Source organism: Trachinotus anak, unplaced genomic scaffold, assembly GCF_046630095.1.
Source record: "Trachinotus anak isolate AG129_WGS33_773 ecotype Australia unplaced genomic scaffold, CSIRO_AGI_Tana_v1 ptg000042l, whole genome shotgun sequence".
In the NCBI taxonomy this organism is placed as follows: Eukaryota; Metazoa; Chordata; class Actinopteri; order Carangiformes; family Carangidae; genus Trachinotus; species Trachinotus anak.
Window position 1 is genome coordinate 1,610,739 of NW_027273893.1, and position 22,040 is coordinate 1,632,778.

At 43.0% G+C, this 22,040-nt stretch overlaps 2 long non-coding RNA genes across 2 annotated transcripts; both read right to left on the reverse strand.

The window, feature by feature from the left end:
• Window positions 1-1,463: 1,463 nt before the first annotated feature.
• Window positions 1,464-5,615, reverse strand: LOC139615125 (uncharacterized). The gene is made up of 3 exons (XR_011687235.1): window positions 3,739-5,615; window positions 3,595-3,659; window positions 1,464-3,516 (listed from the first exon to the last, which is right to left on the reverse strand). It is a non-coding gene; the product is annotated as an uncharacterized lncRNA (long non-coding RNA).
• A 9,281-nt stretch (window positions 5,616-14,896) lies between these two features.
• On the reverse strand, window positions 14,897-21,080 carry LOC139615124 (uncharacterized). Its single transcript, XR_011687234.1, has 3 exons — window positions 20,912-21,080; window positions 20,028-20,454; window positions 14,897-15,016 (listed from the first exon to the last, which is right to left on the reverse strand). It is a non-coding gene; the product is annotated as an uncharacterized lncRNA (long non-coding RNA).
• Window positions 21,081-22,040: the final 960 nt, after the last annotated feature.

The following is a 22,040-nucleotide window of genomic DNA, read 5'->3' on the forward strand; positions in this document are numbered from 1 at the left end:
CTCCCTGTGTGACTCCCCCGTGGCTACCGTGGAGCATTTTCGCTTCTTGGGAACCACCATCACACAGGATCTCAAATGGGAGCTAAACATCAGCTCCCTCATCAAAAAAGCTCAGCAGAGGATGTATTTCCTGAGGCAATTGAAGAAGTTCAACCTGCCAAGGACTATGATGGTGAACTTCTACACCTCCATCATTGAGTCCATCCTCACCTCCTCCATCACCATCTGGTACGCTGCTGCCACGGAGAGGGACAATAACAGACTGCAGCGTATCATCCACTCTGCTGAGAAGGTGATTGGCTGCAATCTTCCATCCCTCCAGGACCTGTACACCTCAAGGACTCTGAGGCGTGCAGGGAAGATTGTAGCTGACTCCTCCCACCCTGGACACAAACTCTTTGTGACACTCCCCTCTGGCAGGAGGCTGCGGTCCTTCAGGACCAAAACCTCTCGCCACAAAAATAGCTTCTTCCCATCTGCTATTCGCCTTATCAACAAGGCTAGAGAGCCCCACTGTTGCTGATCAATTGCACCAATCACCAGAAAAAATTCCTTGTATGTGAAAACATACTTGGCAATAAAACTGATTCTGATTCTGATCACTGGGTAGATCATATGTAACATTGGTAGGAGTTGGTTAAAAATCAACACTCTTTGGAGTAATTTCATAATCAACACCGTGTAAAGTAGGTTTAACACTGGAAAAGTTATTTCTTAGTGTAAAGTAGGTTTAACACTGGAAAAGTTATTCCTTAACACTTAACTCTTTAGTGTTACATGTGAATAACACTATGGGTGTTACTTCTTACATAGTGTAAAACTTGATTGACACTCCTTAGTGTAGTGTAGTGTAAAATATTAACTCTTACCAGAGTAAAATTGACTCTGGAAATTTAACTCTGTGTTCAGTGTACATTTAACACTCTGTAGATAGGGACCATATGTTCACTGTGGTAGTGTTAAAATTAACTCTTTAAGTGTTATATTTACACTGGCGATTTTACTGTGTAAATTCCAGCTGAGACCAGTTAAACAGATCAAAGGAGGAGTGAGACACAAAGAGCTGCCTCTGATAAATAATCAGTGAGGTTCTGGAGTCCAGGTCAATAAAGACTAAACAGATGTGGATCTGTCTTTATGTCTGGCCCTGGACTCCAAGCCTGGTGGCCAGGGTGTGTTGATGATGTGTTGACCTGTGTCTAGTTGTCTCCTTGTGTGTTTAGTGTGTGTCGTCTGAGCCAGTTCGTCTTCGCTCTCTGTCTCTTCTGTGACCTCCAGTTTAGCTTTAACAAATCTCCTTGGATTTGTTTTCATGACCTGTCTGTCTACCTGTACCAACCCTGCTTGTGTTATAGACTCTGCCTCTGATCTCCATGTGTGAGTCTGCATCCAGTTGTTGTGTTAGTTTTTCTCTCTCTGTCTCTGACTGTGATAACGGCAACAGCCTGAAAAAAGAACTTTAGAAAAAAGAAAGATGTTTTGTCTCTTTAACTTCCTCTCTGATCATTTTACAGTCAATCAGCTTAACTCACAGCTAAGTCTTTGTCTCTGACTGATGTGTTAGGGGATTTGTCTCTGACTGATGTGTTTGGGGATTTTATTTTTTTTATTGTCAGATGACATCAAGGTTGTAAAACCAGGATTTGACCACAGGAGGTAGAGACCTTGGGGGTACTCCAGGAAGTGGGTTATGTGAAAACTCTTGAATAAGTTAACCCTGAGTTGAGAGAAACTCTGTGTTATCCGTTCCAGAAAGAGAGGTAAGTGAAACTCTGAGTCTATCACCATGGTAACTGACTCTGTGAACATAACCTGCTTGCAGGTTTTCTATAAGGAACCCTGAGTTTCTACCTGTCTCTTCCCACCTGAAGCAAGCTGTCCGACATGGGTTGCCCATTTTTACACAATCCAATGTTTGTCAAGGCAGAATTCATCCGTAATGCCTTATGTCGGGAGAGGATTTTCTGACCTAGATTGGATGTGCTCTCATTCCCTGATGCCTGATCCCTTTTGTTAGAACGGGATCACTTTTCATCACACTCAATCATTTATCTCAATAACATTCTCTGACATATCCAATCTCACACACCGCGGACGTGCACTCACATCAGAGCAAATTTTGTTTTTTATGCTAATGGGAGCTTTCTTTACAACACTGGCGACGCAGAACACATTGGCAAGCTGTTAGAAAGGTCACCCTTGCACTCAAATGCGTTACCTATCACGGTAGTGTTCCCTGGGCACAAACCTCTGAGAAACATCAAAGAGGAAATTCACAGGATTGCAGGTGAGTGATGTAGAAATCATTCAGTTGAAGTCATATATTTTATATTAGGTTAAATTATGATAGACATTCTGCTGCAACCTCAGACTGGGATCAGTGGCCTAATTAACTGTCATTTTGCAGGGCTTCCAAATGTGATTGGTTGCATAGATGGAACACACATCCCTATTACTGCTCCTGCAGAAAATGTTAATAGGAAATCCTTTCACAGCATCAACGTCCAGGTATATTAACTACCATCTTAAAAATTACACGTCACAACATACTGCAAGTCACATGTCATTCTCTGCACTGTCAAGATCATGTACCTAGAGGATATCCCTGCCAGCCCTCTCTGTTGGCCCCTTAACCTGACCCTGAGCCAGGGCCCCAACAACGTTTTAATGTGGCCCACTGCAGGACTAGAGCCCGGGTTGAGACAACCATAGGCATGCTCAAATCCAGGTTCCATTGCCTGCGTAAGATCAGGGTGACCCCAGAGAGGGCGTGTGACATCACAGTGGCATGTTTTGTTCTCTGTAATATTGCCACTATTAGAGGAGAGCAGCACCCTGCTGTACAGATTAATGACCCTGAGGACGACCGTCCTATCCGCCCTGCAGATGTCCAGGATGGAAGGGCTGTCAGAGATGTAATTTGCAGGAATTACTTTCCAGATTAAGACATCACCACACTTACACCACACAACAAAAAAATAAAGACAAATAATTCATGTTTGATCTGGTCCTCCTTATTCCTTACAAGTACAAATGCAACAGTTAGGATTTGTAATATTGTTCCAAGTATTAACATATTTCACCTGTGAAAATCCACCCACATCAACTGGCGTTCCAGTAATAGAATTTTTAGGTCTGCTTTCCTGATTTGGTGATCCAAGTAGACCATTTCTTTATCAGTTTTAGCAATCATCTTAAGGAGGTGCAGCCTATATAACTCCTTCACTGGTAACTGGGACACATATGGATGATGTTTAAATTCTACAGTTTTACATGCAGAATTAACATGGTATTTACTGAAAATCTCACTGTGTCAAGCTGTGCTGTAGAGGTTGAAGGACCCTGTTCCTGGTGCTGGCCAGCCATGCTCAAGCATGTGCAAGTTGTTTGTAAAGGAATGTGAATGGATAAAGAATTGCTAGTAGCTACACAGAATATTAAGACTATTACTTCTGTATGCCCCTCTGGATCCCTCTCCGTGGCAGCAGACAGCGGTTCATCATCCTCATTCTCCTCCTGTGATGCAGGAGAGAATTCTGTTTCAGTAAACTTTAAACTACCATATTAGGCAAGAGCTGAGTATTGAGTACTTACAACTACAGGCTGTTCCATTGTTGCAGTGGCTGGAGGCTCAACCAGGTAGATGATACTATCTGCAACTGTTGTGGGGGAGAAGAGAGATGAAAAACCTGATATATATGTATATGTATAGCTATATGTATGCGTGTGTATACTTGCATCTGACGTAGGCACTTGTGTCCTGGGGGGTGACTGGCTCAGACGAGCTGGGAAGTCTTCAGCCACTGGTCTTTGACAGTTTTGGCTGAGGGCAGGCTCCTCAGCCTCTGTCAGAGGTGGTGGTGGTGGCCCTCTGCCCGTTTTGTGAGCCTCTGCCCTCTTTCTGTTGGCTGAGTAGAACATACATAACATCACATTTTAGTCTACAAATCAATGACTCCAATATGAATAAAACGTGTAAAATTGTGTTAAATAAAAATGTGTTACAATTGTAACGTAGCATTCTGTTGGGGATTTAAATTACTACATGTTGGAATAACAACTGAATGAATATTTACTTTAATAGCCTATGTCAATTATGAATAAAATCAAAGTGAGGAACAATTCATGGCCAATCAAAGTATGTCTTAGTTATTATGTTATTGAGTTATCAATTTAATGAATGAAATATTATTTAATATTAATAGTTTTTATATTAACTCCAAAATTAATTAGTTATCCACCAGCACCAGCCTTAATGGCAAAAGATAGCCAATATTGTACAGTCTCAAATTGATTACTGTTTATTTGGAACTTTGATTAATAATTAAATTAATAATTACAACCAAAGTTACCACATCAAGAATAAATAAGGTTGAAGGATATAAGTTCTACTGAGAAGAGGTAGGCAAGATGGCTGCTGAGACCAAATGGCATGTGGGGGAGGGAGAGTATGAGTTTCTTTATTCAAAGCCAGTTCAGGTGGTCAGAGGGTGCCAGATTTAAAAAAGAGAGTTAGCTGCATGCAATTCCTAGTACAGGGCTACATGTATGCGTGTGGACATACAAGTGTAAGTTAACAGTGGTCAACCAATAACATAAACAGACACCAACAACAAAGCTCAGATACATTAACTAGGTCAGTACATGTACATCAACAATGTTAAAAAATCATGTGCTTAGCTGTGTTGCTATGCTAGTTAAGGTTATACCCAGTCAACTTTACCCAGTCCTTGGAACAAAAAGAGAGAATTCCAGCGTTGTCTTCACAAAGTCCAGAGAATTTGTGTGACGTCCCGGTGGAGCAAAGTCCTGTCCGACTGTGTGGCTTTGGCTTTACAAAGGAGGCCACTGGTCGCTCCCTTGTTCTTCTTGCAGAATTAGCTGTTCCACACTAACTCTGCTGTTACTCCTGTTCTTGGGATTCAGCTGCAGACTTGGTGTCATAGCAGCTGGCACTGAATCCATACGCAGGCACTCACATTGCTGCTATTGAGGGAGAGTGAAGTGAAGCAGTCTGCTGTGAGCAGGCCTGCAGGACAGCTGTTGGTCCAGATAGCAGTCTTGTTGCTGGGATCCTTGCTGCTCCTGGAAGGAGGTCCAAGAGGAGAAGGGCTTGTTGCCTCTTGGAGAGCCAGGAGGAGAAGAGGTTCCAGGTAGCAGTGTGCTGACCTGGTTCTGGGCACCTTGTTTCTCCCACCGTGAGGACCAGAGAGAAGAGGGAGAACAAAGGGACACAGATGGTTTTATTGTCTGACATCTTGGGTCACATGCCACACAGTGGCCAACACTTACTGGTCAGTAAGGGTCTGTCGGGGAGGTACTCATCAGGTGTGAAAAGTGAAGGACTGTGGGGAATAATGTTCACAGGGCCCTTCCTTTGTCTGTAGAACACCCCCCACCCTGAATGATCTGAGTCCCAACAGCAGCTGTCTAACTTCACTTTGATACTTTGACTATGTTTGACTGATTTACTAAAGTGATTATTTTCATATCACATGCCTCATCTCGCTATATCAGAGGTCTGTCAAGCAGGCCCCAGAACAATTGAAACTTCCTGTCAAAACTTTTCAGAATAAAAGTTCACAATAGCTTGAAATAAAACATTGCTGCAAAAGTACGCACTTCTTCAACTCTTCACTCCCACATCAGGGGTCTCTAACCTTGATGCTGGGATCCGTCTCTCTCTCCTCTCTGTTTCTCATATATCTGAAGGCTACATTTCCCTCACTGATGTCAGTCACTGCTTCAGCTGTCTGCTGATGGAAACATGGCTACTGTGACACTGTGAAAAAAAGGTAGCAAAGGCACCAAATCCTCCTGGGTTAGGTTTCTTTTCTGACAAAGACCTGAAGAGGTCTCCCATTAACCAAAGTCCTTGTACCCACAGGGGTACCGCAAACCATACAGCGCCATCTTGTGGTGTTGTTGAGAACTGCAGAAGTTTTTCTGGCCTCATACATTATTCCAGGGTTGAACTCAAGTCTACACTTTCTATACACTTTTCTTCATTATTCGATAAAATGAGGTAGGAAAACAAATAGTCCCAGATGAACTGTTGACCCCTGTGGACTTTCAGCTGCTTCTTCTCTTCAACAACGTGAAGTCTGCTTCAGCTGGTCTGAGTTGGTCTGCAGCTCTGAGCTCTGGGTTTCTGGATCTGTGGGTGTTTGTGCTGAACTAACTTCTCATGAACAAAACAGTAGTCACAATGTAAGTATACATGGTTTGTTCAGCTGTGACTCTACCATCACAACCTCCTATAGCTTAACTTCCAGGCTAATTAGTGTTAGCAGGTTTTTAGGGTTGATGAAGACAAGGTGATGCAACATGAAGAAATGCTAATGTGGAAAAATGCATTGAATCACAAACATGAGCTGAAGCCACGTACATGATGAAAACAGCCCTGATCAGGCTTCTGAATGTGTCACTTCAGCCCAGTGAAGAGAAAACAGCCTAAGCCACAAAGACATTGGTTTAGTATCTGTGGGACAGCTTCACACTGACAGGCCCCAGGTCAGCTGATGGTTTGCTCTTTAGGTTCACAGTCTGCTCCATCAACCAGCTCCTGCTCCCTGATCATCTTAAGGTGATCAGCTCAGCCACAGTGGGGTCGTCTGTAGACTTTATGACAGTGTTCGTGTAGGAGGAGCACAAAGGTGGACAAAGTACACAACTCCATTACTTGTAACTACAGATACTTGAAAAATATACTTAAGTGCAGTACTCAAGTAAATGTATTGTCATTACTGTCAGGCCCTGGTCACTGAAGATGACCTGAACTTGTAGGGATCAGATCCTGGTCACTGATGGTTTCTCTTCCCTCTTGTGTTTGTTTGTCCCCAGTTTGTTATCTGCGTCTGTTTGTGTGTGTGTGTGTGTGTGTCTGCAGCTCTGCACCTCTGTCTCTCTAGTTTACAGGTTACCTGAACGTTATATTTCTCTTCATTATAAATTAATCTGATTTATTTACTTAACTCTTCTGTCTCCACCTGCAGCTGCTCATATGGTTGAAAATATATTTATAATTTTCATGTCTGTGTCAGATTCAGATTCAGATTCAGACACTGAAACTATAGTGGAAGGAGTCAGTTTGAGGTCATGTAGCTGGTATGATGTCACTATGACATCACCAGGTCTTGTCTCTGTTTTTTGCTGGGAGACACGTCAAGTGTGAAAAATCTCTAAATGACATGACACAGAGCTGTGAGATGTGTGGCAGTGTGTCCGCTCTAACCTGTTAACATGGGCGTTAAATGAAAACCAGGATGTTTGGCAGCCTCCAGAGTGTTCCTGACCACAGTCAGAGAGCCTGAGGGCCCCTCTGTAAACCAACCACCACAGGAACCTTTCAAACTCCTGCCTCTCCTGTCTGCTGCCCCCTTCAGGCTCCACTGAAGAGTCAGTGAAAATGAAAATTTGAACTCTACCAGCTCTTCTCCATGATAGGGTATGAACTGTTCATTTGATGGTACAACTTCAAACTGCCCAATTATGTCTGAGTTAATGGGCTGCTCAGGTTGAAAGCTGTTTCATTAACCTTTCTCAAACACCTAATTTCTGCAGAGACGTAGAGTCATCTTCAATAGAGGGAAAATGTTACAGCTAGTTTCATCATGTGATGAGGAACTCTTCATCAGGTCCTGCTCGTACAAGACTTAGTTTAATGACTGCAGACAGACAGGAGCATCACTGAGATGTCTGCAGCCACTAATGTGATGTATGGGTCACTCAGACGGGGTGCTGCAGGTGAATGTAGCTGCATCACTGCTGGTTCAAAAAGCTGCTCTGTTGCACCCATGACCATGCCCAACAGTGATGTCACAGAGAACTGACACGCACTGGAGAACACCTCTATATCACCACAGCTGAAGAAATAATCAATAATCAGTCATCCAAACATCCATTCATCCATCCATTATCCAACCATCCATCATCCATCCATCATCCAACATCCATCGATCTATCCATCCATCCATCCATCTTCCATCCATTGTCCAACCATCCATCAATCCATCCAATCATCCATTATCCATCTACCTATCCATCCATACATCCAACCATCCATCAATTCATTCATTCATCCATCCATCAAACATCCAACCATCCACCTATCTATCATTCACCCATTATCCAACCATCCATCCATCCATCCATCCATTAATCATCCATCCATTCATCCATTCATCAATCCACCCAACCATCAATCCATTCATCCATCCATCCAACCATCCATCCACCCATCCATCCATCAATCAATCAAACATCCATCCATCTGGGTGGTCCTATAGCCGAGTGGTTAGGGTGTGCACCACATGAGCTGATGCTCTTAGCAGGTGAGTCGCTGGTTCAACTCCTAACCGGCTCGACTCTTTCTTTCATGTCATTCACCCTCTCTCTGCCCCTTTCCTGTCACTCTCTACTGTCCTATCAATTAAAGGAAAAATGCCCAAATAATATCTTTTTTTAAAAAAACAACATTTTTCTGCTTACCCGAGGTTGGGTCTCAGTGGCAGCAGATCAAAGTATTCCAGATGTTCCTCTCCAGAAACCTTTCCCAGTTCCTCCTGGAGGATCCCGATCTTACCCTCACGGTGAACAAGACCCTGAGATACTTTAACTTTTTCACCTGAGGCAGAAACTCCATCCCAACCTGAAGAAAACCAAGGCCTCAGACTTGGAGCTGTTGACCCTCATTCCAACTGTTTCACACTTGACAAAAAACCACCCCAGTGAACCCTCAAGGTCCTGGTCTGACGAGGCCAACAGAACCACATCATCTGTGAATAGAGAACACATGTTGCCATTGTGACCAAATGTTTTACATATATCTTCTGTATGCAGAAGGATTATTTGATAATTTCCTTAACAGTTCATTAATCCTGTGGTTGGTCTGTTTGCCAGGTAGTGGACCAGGAAATTCCTTCTCTAGTGGTCTCTGGCTGCTTCATCGCCACCAGGACTGATTGACAGATGATCAGTTGACCAACCTGGGTTCATTTAATTCAACCACACAGGTCAGCGATGAAAGCAGTCTTCATCTCTTGCCGTGTAACCTCTGATAGGTTCATCTTAGATAAGACAGCTACCTGTGACCATCACACATGGAACAGCATGTCATCAGCAGTAGGATGTGACTCAGATGTGTGTCCTCAGGTCCAGGCATGAGAAACAAACTTAACAGGGACCCATTGATAAAAACATGACTCCACAGAGCTGCTGGTTGTCCTCAGGGGTTTTAACAGAATGTAAGAAACAGAAGAGAAGGAGTCACTGAATTAATGTATGATAACTGTATTTGTGTTAAACATAAAAACTGAGAGCAGCAGAGTGGTGAGCATGACATGATTCTGTTGTTGTACCTGGTCAGTCCTGTATTGGTGTGCTGATGAAAATAACAGAAGATTCAGACTCAGACAGCCAGGGTTTACATCACACACTAAGAACCAATCCCATCAACTTGCAGGGTCTGGCTTTATATACCGTTTTACCTCTGACACCCTGTACAACACTGTAGCATTATGCTGTGGCAAACTAGGGGTATCAGAGGTGAAACCAGGTGGAGATATTTCTTGGTATTTTGCAAGCTAACGTAGCTAAGGTAGAGCTATCAATCAGGACCAAGGTTTATCAGACATTAGCAGCACATTATTAGCTGTTTGATTAATGTAGATGTGATAACGTATCAAACCACATCATCATTCTGATACATTGATTTGTAGAAGATGTCTTCAATTCACTCTTCTTCTTCTTCCGCTTCTTCTTTCTAGTTTGAATGTTTCTGCCTGAATTCCTGTGTCATCACTTATTGTGTTGTCTTCAGTGGTAAAACAGAAACCAAGTCTGTTGCAGTGTTGTGGAGAAGGGACCTACCTAAACTAATAGTTTAACTACATCTTGCAGTAACTTGCTGTAGTCAGCTATATTCATATATTCATAGTGATTCTAGTTAAATGACTTTCACTGACCATTTTTTGTGTAGTTAACACCTGAAACTACAAGCACTTTAAGGCCATTAAAAGAAAGGAACTTTACCTTTGCTCCTCTACTGTAACTAAACCCCTTTGACCAGCCCCCGTCAGTCAGTCACCACCACACACTAGACCTTTGTGTAGTCCACGTGCAAAAGCCAGGGGTGGTGACATTGTTCAGTGCTCACACAGTGACAACATCATCATGGATGAACCTCCGGAGCCTCAGCCTGCGGAAGAATCACCATTTTCACACTGAAGTTGTGACTGTTTATAAAACCAAAGCTGACCTTACAGCACTTTTCCATCAACACTGGGGTGTTTTAGTGTTTTGGTTTATGTTACACCCTGTGAACAACTAGGTACATTCTACAATAAACTCAATGCAGTGGCATATTTGCTGCCTTGTGACACTTTTTATATTTCATATCATATGTACATTATTTCATAATTTTTTTTTACACAGTAGTTTGAACTACTTCATATATATAATCTGAAATTTCTCCCACTAATGACTGACTGACTGACTCAGGTTCCATCGGGGCTGTTTACAGTCTTCAGTGTTGCGAGGGATAGAAGTCATTGCTAACTGCTAAAGAAACTAGCAGATCTGATTAACATGTAAATAACAGAAACACCAGCAACAGAAAGTGAGACAATACACTTCCTGCAGCACAATAAGAAAAGTCCTGTGAAGAAATTGTTTCTGTCCATTGAAACACTAGAGGGCTTTTAATTTGAAATGGTAACAGGAAGTGAAGTTACAAGGAGTGACTGAAAACAAGGCTTCATCCTAAAATCCAGCTGAGACCAGTTCTACAGATCAAACAGAGGAGTCAGACATAAAGAGCTGCCTCTGATGAAAGTCTGTGAGGTTCTGGAGTCTAGGTCAATAAAGACTAAACTGATGAGACACAATAATCAAGATATTCGGTTTCTTAAACTTTCTCTCTGATCATTTTACAGTAAATCCAGATGAAATCACAGCTCAGTCTTTCTTGCACTGATGTGTTCGGTGATTCTGTCAGACAATCACATGGTTATAAAACCAGGATTTGAGCAGATGAGGTCCAGACTAGGTTTAGACCGTGTCTTGTTCTAAGTAGCTTCAGTTAATTAAACTAGATTTCTGTCCAGTGTAACTTTGCTGTAGTTTAACCTCCTCCAGTGTAAAGTAACTCTGGTCTGCAGCCACAATCCCCCAACACTTTGATGAGCAGTCAGAGCTGCAGCCTTCAAATCCTTTTAAAGGGATTTTTATTTTCATGGAGAAATGCTCTAAACCTGTAATTTAGTTTGAATGATTTAATTTCTGTCAGAAGAGCAGCTTTAAACTGGACTGCATTCATGTGAGAGGTTCTGTGGATAATAAAGTTTATTTGAATGGTTTTGATGATGATGATACAGGCAGGCATGAAACACTATAATTGGCTAAAGCGTCTGGATCAAGAGTAGGCTTTTTAAGTAGAGGTTTAATTACGGCAACTTTAAAGCCTGCGGTACATAACCAGTTGATAAAGATAAGTTAATCAGACTTGATATAGAGGTGTTGATTAGCCCTTATGTGGTGTTCGGGTCTGTGGGACCCGTTTTCATTTTTTATTAAAAGAAAAATGATACAATTAATTAATTTTTCAAACTCAGACTCACTGGCCTTGGCTCATTTTCTGTGAAGAACATATATCAGAATACATTTTTAATGACCACACACCGTACACCCCCCCTACACATTTCTATTACATATAAGATGTCCGGGTCCACTGGACTAATAGAAGGCTAATAGAAGCGTGGAAATTGATGTTCTGTGTACCTACACTCTGTCCTCCTCCTGTCTGGGCCTGCTGTTAGTGTGTGTGCGTGTGTGCGTGTGTGTGTGAGAGAGAGAGAGAGAAAGAGTGACTGTAAATGTGAGTTTTGTGTTTCTGCACCTGCGGTTCCCACACAAGGTTGCATCATTGTTGCAAAATTCAAGCATCAACACTGTCTGCTCTCGTTTTCCTGCACATTTGACCCTCTGTCTTGCGGGAATCTTTATTTTCTCACACTCTGACTTGACTCTGTCTCTCCATCATCCCTGAAGCACTGTGCTGATCAGCTGTCTCCAGTGTTCACGGACATCTTCAACACCTCACTGGAGACCTGCCACGTGCCAGCCTGCTTCAAATCCTCCACCATCATCCCTGTCCCCAAAAAACCAAGGCCCACAGGTCTAAATGACTATAGACCCATTGCCCTGACCTCTGTGGTCATGAAATCATTTGAGCGCCTTGTCCTGTCCCATCTCAAATCCATCACTGACCCACTCCTGGACCCCCTGCAGTTCGCCTACAGAGCCAACAGGTCTGTAGATGACGCCGTCAACATGGCTCTCCACTTCATCCTCCAGCACCTGGACTCCTCAGGGACCTATGCCAGGATCCTGTTTGTGGACTTCAGCTCTGCCTTCAACACCATCATCCCGGCTCTGCTGCAGGACAAGCTCTCCCAGCTGAGCGTGCCTGACTCCACCTGCAGGTGGATCACCGACTTCCTGTCTGACAGGAGGCAGCACGTGAAGCTAGGAAAGCACGTGTCTGACTCCCAGACCATCAGCACTGGATCCCCGCAAGGCTGCGTTCTTTCTCCTCTGCTCTTCTCCCTGTACACCAACACCTGCACCTCCAGCCATCAGTCTGTCAAGCTCCTGAAGTTTGCAGACGACACCACTCTCATTGGACTCATCTCTGATGGCGATGAGTCTGCCTACAGGTGGGAGACTGACCGTCTGGTGACCTGGTGCAGGCAGAACAACCTAGAGCTAAACACTCTGAAGACAGTGGAAATGATAGTGGACTTCAGGAAGAGCCCAGCCCCACCCACCCCCATCTCCCTGTGTGACTCCCCCGTGGCTACCGTGGAGCATTTTCGCTTCTTGGGAACCACCATCACACAGGATCTCAAATGGGAGCTAAACATCAGCTCCCTCATCAAAAAAGCTCAGCAGAGGATGTATTTCCTGAGGCAATTGAAGAAGTTCAACCTGCCAAGGACTATGATGGTGAACTTCTACACCTCCATCATTGAGTCCATCCTCACCTCCTCCATCACCATCTGGTACGCTGCTGCCACGGAGAGGGACAATAACAGACTGCAGCGTATCATCCACTCTGCTGAGAAGGTGATTGGCTGCAATCTTCCGTCCCTCCAGGACCTGTACACCTCAAGGACTCTGAGGCGTGCAGGGAAGATTGTAGCTGACTCCTCCCACCCTGGACACAAACTCTTTGTGACACTCCCCTCTGGCAGGAGGCTGCGGTCCTTCAGGACCAAAACCTCTCGCCACAAAAATAGCTTCTTCCCATCTGCTATTAGCCTTATCAACAAGGCTAGAGAGCCCCACTGTTGCTGATCAATTGCACCAATCACCAGAAAAAAATCCTTGTATGTGAAAACATACTTGGCAATAAAACTGATTCTGATTCTGATTCTGATTCTCTATCTGCTACAAATTGGAGGCGGGACACTATAAATATAGCTTTGCCAGTGTGGTTTCTTATCACAACCGATCAACATGGCCAAAAGGTGCTCGGCACAGAGGGCCCTGGAATTGATTTTGGAAGATAGAGAAGTTTTTGATGATGATGTAGAGGGAGAGGATTCAGAAGAACAGGTTTCAGAATTTGAGGATCACATTTCTGAAAATTCAGAGTCTGACAGTGACTCTGAAGAAGATGATGAGATTGAGCATCAGCCAGTTCCAAAACGAAGACGAGCCACAGGACCAGGCCGTCAGCAGCCAGCCACAGGACCAGGCCGTCAGCAGCCAGTCACAGGACCAGGCCGTCAGCAGCCAGCCCCAGGCTGACACATCCCTGGTATCCTACGTGCCAAAGAAAGGCAAGAATGTGGTACTCATGAGTACACTGCACGGGGATGGAAGAATCTGTGACCAGGAACATCACAAACCAGAGATCATCATGGATTATAATGCCACAAAAGGAGGGGTAGACAACATGGACAAGCTGGTGACGGCCTACAGCTGAAAACGGAGGACTCTACGCTGGCCACTGATGATATTCTTTGACACGTTTGACATCTCAGCAAACGCCTTTGTCATTTGGATGCCACTGAACCCAGAGTGGAACAGAGGGAAGCTCCAGAAGAGACGCCTCTTTCTCGAGGATCTGGGAAAGGCATTGGTGAGACCACAAATCGAGAAAAGACAACATGTCCCCAGAACCCCAGCCTCTGCAGCCATCGTGAGGAGGATTCAGGAGGAGAATGCTGGTGCCCTATCCACCCAACCTACAGAACCACAATCTGCAGAGCCTGAAGTAAGTGTGTGATGCTGTTGCAGTACATGTCTGGCACTCATGTCTTGTGAGAGAGAGAGGTGTTAGTAAAATTCCTGATCTTTTCATTATTCTAGGTTGTGAACACCAGCAACAAGAAGAAGCGGTGCGAAGTGTGCGGACCCAAGATGGACAGAAAAACACAATATACATGCATCAAGTGCAAAAAGTATATCTGCAACACACACACAGTAAAACTCTGCCCCTCATGTGTTGTATAGGCTAGTGGCTAAAGGCCATATGTTCAATGGGGCTGATGTGTTGTCTTGACTGATATGTTTACTCTATGTAATCATGTGTTCAGCTTGTGTTGTGCAAAGAAATAAAAGTCAGTAGTTTTGAAAAACCTTGCTTCACTTGTAAATTAGTTTCCACTCATATCTTGATTTTAACTGATTTTCTTTATTACGTTTTAAATAATAAGTTATAAATGTGATCTAACAAAGGTAATGGGCAAATATTAACCATATATACTGTTTATACTGCTTGTAATTGGGATGAAGTAAACATCTGTTCAGTATTTTAACATAAAAGTGTTTAATTGTGAGGCATTAAAAACCACAAAATGCAACGGGTCCACCAGACCCACAAACACTGGCTGAGTAACAACAATATGAACACCACACAAGGGTTAAAGGAAAAACTTCTTTGAGCCGGGGTCTAGAAGACAAGTCGATGGTTTAGATGAAGAAACTGTTGAAGTGAGCTCAGAGAGATCTACAGGAGAGAAACAGTCAAAATATAAACCAGTGGACTCTGAGGCTGCTTAACTGGACAGTACATCTGAGCCAGCTGTGGGGCGGAGATGGTGAATTTTTTCTCTAACAGAGACAATTTTATTTGTAAAGAAGCTCATAAAGTCAATACAACTGAGGGCTAAAGGAATAAATGGATCAACAGAGGTGTAGCTGTCTGTGAGCCTGGCTGCAGTACTGAACAGAAACCTGGGATTATTCTTGTTTTCTTTTATCAATGATGCATAATAGGATGTTCTGGCTTTACAAAGACTTTTTTTATACGCCAATAGGCTGTCTTTCCAAGCCTTTAGAGATTCTGATAGGTTAGTAGAACGCCACCTTCTTTCTAGCTTCCTTGAATTTTGCTTTAAAGCCCGTGTTTCTGAGTTGTACCATGGAGCTAGCCTTCTTTGACTCACTACACGTTATTTGTCTAGACAAATAACCAAGTCCAGTTGCTTTCAATTTAAAATTCCTTTGAGATACTATGACCTGGACAAATGAGAATATTCACAGGCTTGAAGTTAAGAGAGCTGTCCCCTACTGCATTGATACATGGCAGTGGGCTAAAGACTAATGGGATTCTTTCTTTTTCTCTAGATATTCAATGTCAATCCCTTAAGTCAGAACCAGATCAAGGGTATGGTTAAGAACATGCTAAGAGAAGCCAATTGAGTCTAATAATGAATTAAATGCAATACTCAGGCTGTCACTTTCAACATCTACATGAATGTTAAAATCACCCACTATGATGATTTTATCTGTGCTGAGAACTAACTCAGATAAAAAGTCTGAGAACTCAGAGTAAGGGGCAGGTGGACGATATATAGTAACTAGTAGGACTGTCCTGAACTATCCCTTAGTTGTTGCTCTAGAGCAGGGGTCAGCAACCTTAAACACTCAAAGAGCCATTTGGACCTGTTTCCCACAGAAAAGAAAACGCTGGGAGCCACAAAACCCTTTTGACATCTAAAATGAAGATAACACTGTATATATCATTTTTTACCTTTATAAAAAACTATAGTGTGTTGCATTTATGAAATCAATGAACTGCTACAGAGAAAACTGAATTTTATTTCTGCATGCAACAAAAACATTTTGAACTCTGAAAAAAAAGACGCTTGGTTGAAGGTTACTTTCAAATAAAATACTCAGTGTCTATTTGAGTTCTCCTCATCAGCAGTGAAAGCAAATGAATCTGTCCACATAGCATTAAAAGTTCTGTTTTCTTGAAAAACTTTTCTTTTCTTGGATTTATCCATGGTTGGCCTACCGGGGGTCGAAAAGCTCAATAAATCGCGTGCCAGCAGGTGTCACACATCGGCGGGTGTGACGCATATTTTGAGCAACAAAAAATTAAACACGTTTTGTTTTAATGTTACAAGATCACCATAATCTTCAAATTTAGAATAACATTTAAAATACTAACGAACTAAAATAAAATAAATTTAAATTAAATACTCATTATTTATTTTCCAAAGCCACAGGGAGCCGCAGCAGAAGGATGAAAGAGCCACATGCGGCTCCGGAGCTGCGGGTTGCCGACCCCTGCTCTAGAGCTAGACTGCTGGGGGATTCCCATGATGGGCTTTCTCTCTCTCTCTCGACTACTTTATGCAGGCATCTCTGTTTCTGAAGCAGCAGGATCCAGATCTACCACTACTTATCATTACTATTTACCACTGTTATCTATCATTATTACTGATAAACTATTACCTATAGTATATACAATTGTTTCTGCTCTCTCTCTCTTTTCCCCTTCTCTCCTCCCCCTACCCGCCTCTCTCCTTTTAAACCCAACCAGTTGAGGCAGACAGCTCTCACACTGCAGTGAAGTAGGTGGAGACATATTATAACTAATGTCAGTCATGTTTGTGCTGTTGTAGATGTGAACACATAGAAATGACAGACACACACCAGGATTGTGTCACTCCTTTGGGTTGTCATCTCCAGCCACAGTCCTGTTGAAGTGATGTTCAGGTTGTCTGATGTGAGGCTGTGTGAGGTTCTGATCTACAGTGAGTGTGTCACCTGCAGCAGAAGCAGCAGGAACACAGGTACAGAGGCTGACATCAGCAGCAACAGTTGAAGTATAAACTGTATCTTAAATATTTTACTTTTACTTTGGAACAACATTTTCTCAAACAATGAACTACTGTATTTCTATGCATTAGTGCACCTACACTGTGCACTATATTGCACTGCTGAACAGCTGTTGGGTGAACAGCTGTGTCAGATTCAGACACTGGAACTACAGAGGATGGTGTCAGTTTGATGTCTGTTCAGGCCTTATCTGGGAACCGAAAAACAGCTGTCAAGACACTGGTGGTGAGAATGAACCAAAGAGAGTTTAATGATAACTAGAGAGGGCTGTGCAGACTAAGGCCAGGAGACGGGGGTGGGCTGAGACAGGGGAAGGCGGCTGGTTGGAGGGGTAAGAGATGAAGTAGGTGCTGGGAGCTGAGCTTTGCTGGTGTTGCAGAGAAGAGAGGGCAGGTAGAGGAAGTCCAGGCAAGGTAGGATGGAGCACTTTCGGCGGAGGGAGACAGAGATGAGTGAAAGCTTGATTAGTCAAAGCAACAGATCTGAACAGGCTGGAAGCTGCCAGCTGTGAAAGAGTGGTGACAGAGGTGGGAGGCTTGACAATGTCATGTAGCTGGTCTGATGTCACTATGACTTCATCAGGTCTTTTCTCTGTCTATTTTTACTGCAAGACGCTTCACATGTGAAAAATAGGAGAGATAACGAATCTGTAGATCATGTGACAGACACAGCCGCCAGGGAACATGAACATCTGATCCACATTTCATCATCATCCATCATCAGCTGAACATCATGGTGGAGCATCATGATGGAGACTCTCCCCTCTCTCCTCTCTCTCCTCTCCTCATCTCCTCTGTCTCCTCTCTTTCCTCTCTCTCCTCTCCAAGCAGTATTAAATCAGTCCAGATGTTCATTCATACGACACATCTGTAAAGAAATTATGTCTGGAGTCGATGCTGCAGCTCGTTTTTCCTCCATCCACATATGAATATTGTTGCCACACTTATTGAGGACGTGATTCATCACTGCTGGTGTCACTGTTATGACTGTTATATTGTCTCCATGGATACCAGCTGCTCGCCAAGGGAACACCTCAGAGGTATTAGATTGAAGAGATGATGTGAAACACAGTCCTGAAGAGGAAAAAGAGCAGCTTAGTCAGTCTTAGCCAGTCTCTGGGAGCACTGTGCTCATCTTAACTGATGGAAAGTTATTTATGGCTGCCACAAATTCTTCCCTCCGCTCCCGTCACTGCCTTGCTCCTCCTCACTCTCAGTTCGTGTCACTCTCCCTTCTGTGGTCCTCCTCCACCAGCTCCTCCTCCTTCTCCTCCACCAGCTCCTCCCCCTCCATCTGCTCCTTCTCCTCCTCCACCTGCTCTTCCTCCTTCCTACATTATAGAAATCTGGTGATGTTTAAATCCAGCAGTGATGCAGACCAGCTCCCCTGAGGAAAGTGTACAGGCCAATCTCTGCATCAGCAGCTCCATTACACGTTTCCGTTAAGATTTCAGGAGTCAGCTGTTTCTCTTGATTGTCTCGTCTCCTCCATCCTGACGTCCTGAGTAGACGGTCGATCTGATTGGTTATGAGTGAAAACCAAAGTGATTTACTGGCTTGTCTCTGGATATTGGTATCAATACCTATGTTCCCTGGTCCTCTTGACTTATTGACAGATCCATTCATCAAAAGCTTGCACAGGTTCTTCACGCTCCTTTGACTGAACATGAATCTCTGACATTCTCATCTCTCTAGTAACTCTCGACTTGAATTTCATGAACACAGACAGACTCAGTGTTTAGACAATCAAACAGGATTTTACTGGAAGAGCCTCTGGAATAGATGGAGGATGAAGGAGAGAGGTGAGAGGGTGGAGGAGCTGGCAGATGAGGCTGGTGACGAGCAGGTGAACTGAGAATATAAAGTTAGTATTCACTATAAAGAGGTGAGAGCACTTGGTACAAACTGGCTGAAGCAAAGAGGGGATAAGGTTTAAATAGTGATGGGCTAGTGAGTGGATGGCTGGCAGGTGTGCAGTCATCACACTTGAGTGAAGACACAGGTGGGTGAATCGTCAGGGAATGTGGAAGTCTGACAGCTAAAGGACTGTTTCGTGTTTCAGGTCGGTCTGTACTCAGAGGAAACTTTATGACATGGTTGGGAACAGGGTCAGTGATTCGCTGGCTGCTGTCCACGGAGTGAAAACGGTCAGAACCCGAACCTCTGTGAACCTGACAGTGCCAGTGAAGAGAACCTGGACTGATTGACCTGCAGTCTCTTCTTCCTGAACAGTGATTGATAAACAGGAGATGAGACAGCATACATCCCATGCTGGATGGAGCTGCTCTCATATCTGAGCTTATTAGAAAGCCAAAGCCATCACCATTAGCACAGATAAAGTCATCATAGTGGGTGCTTTTAACATTCATGTAGATGTTGAAAGTGATAGCCTGAGTCATGCATTTAATTCACTATTAGACTCAATTGACTTTTCTCAGCATGTTAATGAACCCACTCACTCTTTTAACCATGCCCTTGATCTGGTTCTGACTTATGAGATTGACATTGACTATCTAACAGTATTTCCCCAAAACCCTCTTTTATCTGACCATTTGCTGTAAACATTTGAGTTTTCAGTCATGGACTACACAGCGTTTGGGAAAACAACTGATTACAGCAGTCTCTCAGACAATACCATTAGCATTTTTAAAGAAAGATTCCCATTGGTATTTAGCCCACTGCCATGTATCAATACAGTAGGGGACAGCTCTCTTAACGTCACATCTGCACAAGTTGATGATCTTGTTGATAGTACTGTGGCCCCTCTGACAAAGAAGGTAGTGAGTCAGAGGAGGCTAGCTCCATGGTACAACTCAGAAAGATGAGCTTTAAAGCAAAGTTGAAGGAAGCTAGAAAGGAAGTGGTATTCTACTAACCTGTGTAACCCACCTGATAGGTAAGTAGCACTGGACCAGAATACTCTAGATTCACAAGAGGGAGTGATGAAGAATAGGATTAGACACCGACTAAGTAAGAGGAGAAACACACAGAGGTAAGTTTTGTAATGTTATTGTATTAACACATGAAAAATGAACAGTTTTACAAATATGGCCGGCCTTCAGTTTGTATTCTTTTAAAGTGTCTTTTTAAATTGGGTGCACCCTTTTAAAAAAAATTGTCTCTTGTTCTCCAAGGAAAGAAAATAAAGATTGTTCCTTTAATTGTTCTGAGTCGTTCTGAGTCCTACCACACCGACAGGACGACGGATGACGAAGAGAGGGTCCTCTTCAATCCAGATCCAGATGTTCACACGGTTGGCTCGCCATCTCCCTTCTGGGGAGAGAATCCAGAATCCAGGGTATCCAAAAAACCCAGCCTGTATAGCACAACAGGCTTAATTAAATCTATTCACTTCTTTCTTAACTGTACAGTTTGTATTTTCCAAATATAATCAATTTCAATGTGTAATGTAGCTTTTCACTGTTAACTTATTACAAGATAACTGCTTCATTACAGTGTTAGCATATAAATCCACATGTAAATTATTATAAAACCACTCACAGTTAAACAGTAAATACCCACATTGGATTAAAGTAAGTAAAATAATGTAATCTTGTAATATCTTGTGCCTGTGTGCAACAGCACTGTACTACACAGAAAAATTAAGCAGTCTCATAACCCATGACATTCATCTTAATGATGTCTCTTTCCATTCACACATGTAAAAAACAGGTACGTATGCTCTTTTTACACACACATGCTCGGTGGCTAACACACCACGAGGGCTAACTCGCGGAGCTAACAGCTAGCTACCCACACTTCACAGCACTCACCGGGGAAATAAAAGAATAAACAAAGGTAAGGTTCCCAGGGTCGCTTCTCCGTGGTCCACCAGACACTCAGGTATCGGCCCACACAGTTCCTCTTCCTCCACAGTTCCTCAGTGTGCACGATATCAAGTATTTTTTCCAACTTTTTCCAGTCCGACTTCTGTGTTTCTGTTCCCGTAAAAATATTTCTAACTGTTATAACATTTTTTCTTATTCAGGTAGGTAACAGGTAGGTTCTTTTTCTCTCTTTTTCCAGGTTACAGAACTAACATATTTCTCTTTTTTTTCCAACAGGTTACACCTGGAAGAATTTCTAAAGGCTTGGAAGTCTCTGTAAAGTCAGAACTTCCTATTATTCATCATTAATAGAAGAAAACAAGAATAATCCCAGGTTTCTGTTTCTGTTCAGTACGGCAGCCAGAGCTTCTTTACAAATAAAATTGTCTCTGTTAGAGAAAGAATTCACCATCTCCTCCCCACAGCTCACTCAGATGTACTGTCCAGTTCAGCAGCCTCAGAGTTCACTGTAACTGGTTTATATTTTGACTGTTTCTCTCCTGTAGATCTCTCTGAGCTCACTTCAACAGTTTCTTCATCTAAACTATTGACTTGTCTTCTAGACTCTGCTCCAACAAGGTTGTTCAAAGATGTTTTACCTTTAATCAACACCTCTATATCAAGTCTGATTAACTTATTTTATCAACTGGTTATGTACCGCAGGCTTTTAAAGTCGCAGTAATTAAACCGCGACTTATAAACGTAATCTTGATCCAGATGTTTTAGCCAATTATTACCTATATCCAGTCTCCCCTTTATTTCCAAAATCCTTTAGAAGGTCATTGCACCAAGCTATGTAATTATTTGCACAGGAATGGTATGTTTGAGGATTTTCAGTCAGGTTTTAGAGTCCATCAGAGAGACTAAAGCATATGGTTGGCATTAAAGGAACCGCATTAAGCTGGTCATATTTGTCAGATAGATTCCAGTTTGTTCATGTTAATATTGATTCCTCTATGCACAACAAAGTCAGTCATGGAGTTCTGTGCTAGGACCAATACTTTTCACTCTATATATGCTTCCTCTAGGAAATATTATTAGGAAGTGTTGTTTCTTAAATAGCGATGATGTGATG